The 2934-nt window shown below is 49.3% G+C and overlaps 1 long non-coding RNA gene across 1 annotated transcript; it reads left to right on the top strand.

The window, feature by feature from the left end:
- Positions 1-308: 308 nt before the first annotated feature.
- LOC124225776 (uncharacterized) lies at positions 309-2549 on the top strand. The gene is made up of 3 exons (XR_006885096.1): positions 309-776; positions 1368-1398; positions 2072-2549. It is a non-coding gene; the product is annotated as an uncharacterized LOC124225776 (long non-coding RNA).
- The last annotated feature ends 385 nt before the right edge of the window (positions 2550-2934 follow it).

Genomic DNA, 2934 nt, shown 5'->3' with positions numbered 1-2934 from the left:
AGTTTCCCTTTCATCCCAGAAGTTCTATAGGACTTGCTCATTCCTTCTTGGGTGTCAAAGCTGCAAGTTATCTTCCTGAATGCTCTCTGAGGTCCTCCAATAGGATGGCAGGATGAGTAGTAAGAATTATTACTAACTAGTGAAAATATGTATAATCACGTCATTGGAGCGTATAATTGATGCTTCAGTGCTGCAGGCAGAAATGGAGGGATGCACAGATGGAAGCTAGGGAGAAGGAGGCTGCCCTAGGGCCCACTGCGGCAGAAGTAGGAGAAATGTGGAGGCTTTAGCACTTGGTACCCTGCAAAACAGCAACTGACCAAAGGTCGTGTGCTGTGGATGCCGAGCCGTGAGTGTCAGCAGCTGACATAAACAGAGCTGTTTCCCCCCGGAGAACCTTTTCATGCCCACATTTTGAGCCCACTGGCGTCTTTTTTTTGTTGTTGTTTTTTACAGCAGTGTCCGGTCTCTTAGCTGACTCCTGCAGTAGCCGAGGAAGAGATGATGAAGCGTCTCACTTGTGCCTGGCTTCCCGAGCTGTCCCCTTGGATTCCTGTATCTGAGTCCTTGATGCTCTGTCAACAGCCAAGCAGGGCTTCCACCCCGCTCTGCTCCCAAGGGCCTGGGTTATTATAAATGAGTCATGACGACTGGATCTATTTGTTTCAGGGCTTATTTGTTGGAAGAGGAGGAATGAGGCAGCAACTCAAGAGTCTCTTCTTGGTGTATTGCACTCAAGTTTTCCTCCGCTCGTTCCGTTGAGGATGAGAAAGGAGGTGTGTGTGCGGGGGTGGGGTGGGGGCCGGGGAGCTGGGGCAGAATGGGACAGGAAGCAGGTGTGGGCGATTCTTGGAAGGGGGATAATAATAATAACAATGATGATGATGAATGTAGGCACCACGTGTTGATGTTTCCAGTGTGTCCGTCACTGTGCTGGAGGTGTGCTATCTGCACTAGTTCATATCATTGTCACACACTTCTATTACACGCGTGCTATGATTATCCCCAGCTCATAGTAAAGGAAACAGAAACCAAGGGAAGAGAAGTCACTTGCCCAAGGCCACCTAGCTGGTAAGTGATGGAGCCAGGACTCCAATCCAGGTCCTGCTCCAAGGCTCAGGTTCTGCAACCGCCTGCTCTGCTCTTCCTGGCACACGATAGCATCAGTCCTGCTGCTGCCATAGCCACCTCCACCTGTGTCCTGCCCCTGAGCGAGCGCCAACCAACCCCATGGGCCTGTTGTCTGGACCAAATGAGCTGATACCTATTAAGTACTTAGAACAACGGTTGGTCCTTTATAAGCGTGCAGTCAATACTAGTCATTATTTTTATTTTTCTAATATGCTGTTTTTCTTTCTCCATGCCAGACACTCTGCTGGGTGCTGCAGGACTACAGAGGTAAAACAGACATATTTCCTGCCCTCTGGGGATCTTATATGATAGCTGGGAGATGGGACAGCCACACAAAGATAATGAAAGGCAGTGTCCGATACGTGCCAAATGCATGGATCACTGAGTCCAGGCAACAGAAGTCCAGAAGGAGGGTGATGCCGTTTGGGATGAAAGGGGAGGGCTTCGTGGAGGAGCCGAGGTCAGACCTATGGCTGAAGGAAGGGCTGGGTTTTCAAAGTTTAAGGTGGAGTGTGTGAGGCCAAAGTATTCAGGTAGAACTAATAACACCAGAGTGTCAGCTTCTCTCCCCAAGAATGAGGGGAGGGGTTCTGTCTGTTTTGTAAGCCACTGTGTCCCCAGGGCCTAGAGTACTGCCTGGCACAGAGCAGCTTCTCAAGAGATACAGGTTGAAAGAATGAATGAGAAAAAGGAACGTCCCTGGGAAATTGCAGAGTGTCTTTGGGTAAGCTGGGCAGGCTGATTTGGCCCGAGGAGTGTGGGTGGTGGGGTTTGAAGGAGAGAAGGCTGCAGGCAGCATTTAAATGGGTCTCAGAGAGTAGGTCCGATTTTGACGGAGAGAAGTGTAAATACTGCAATAAGCCCCAGTGTGGCTCCAGATGAATGCCCATGAGAATAAGTGAAAAGTTCACCATGTCCAAACCTGGTATTTTTCCCCCAGCCTTGGCACCGGAAACTGAAGAGGTGAAACCGGGAGTGGAAAGCCTGCCTCAGAGCAGAACGTGGTCCCCGGGATGGTCTGGAGCACAGAAATAGCAAATGCAGCACACAGACACCTGGTTCCATCACTCTGAGTCCCTCCCGTCAGCCTGCGTGTCCCCGTGAACATTTGCAGTCCACGATATTCGTCTGGTTTGGTTTACGGCAGCGTCTTCGCTGTTCCAAAGGCTGGTCTCAGCTGACTTCTACTGACTGCTTGGCGTCGTGGGTCTAAACAACTGCTCAGTGGACTTGGTGTTCCTACTTTCCGACAGCCTGCTTAGGCTGGTGCAAGAATAGTCTGTGCGCTTCTTAGTAAGTCTTGGAACTGCTCCTGTGTATATCCAGCTCCCGGGTTAGGCCATTTGCTCTTGGAGAAGAATGCATTTTCTGTTTCCTCTTCTGCTAGGTGCCTGTGTCTCTGCAGTAGGTCTGGAATTAGAGATACTAAGAAATCAATTGAACATTAAAAAAAAGTTCCTGTAGTCACAGTAGACCCAAGCTGATGCTTTCAAATGGAGTGGGGGTAAACTTGGAGAGCGTGGGGTTAGGCGTGGAGCAGAGTAATCTATTAGTTGATTCCAGTGACACATATAGAGGATGCAGTGTGGGGTAGAGTGATAAAGTAGAAAACATAATGACATCCTGTGATTATTTTCCCAGCTGAGACTCTGTCTTAGGAGGTTGTACGGAGGTAGTAGAAAGAAAACTCTTTTAAGTTGACAGATCTGAGTTTAGTCTCTGTTCCTTAGGAGTTGAGCGATCTCTGGTAAGTTCTCCTAACCCATTGGTTTTCAGCTGGGAGTGATTTTGCCCCCAGAGGAC

The sequence above is a fragment of the Equus quagga genome, chromosome 14, assembly GCF_021613505.1.
Source record: "Equus quagga isolate Etosha38 chromosome 14, UCLA_HA_Equagga_1.0, whole genome shotgun sequence".
In the NCBI taxonomy this organism is placed as follows: Eukaryota; Metazoa; Chordata; class Mammalia; order Perissodactyla; family Equidae; genus Equus; species Equus quagga.
The sequence above is the reverse complement of the archived record's forward strand: the minus strand, read 5'-3'. Positions and strand labels throughout refer to the sequence as shown.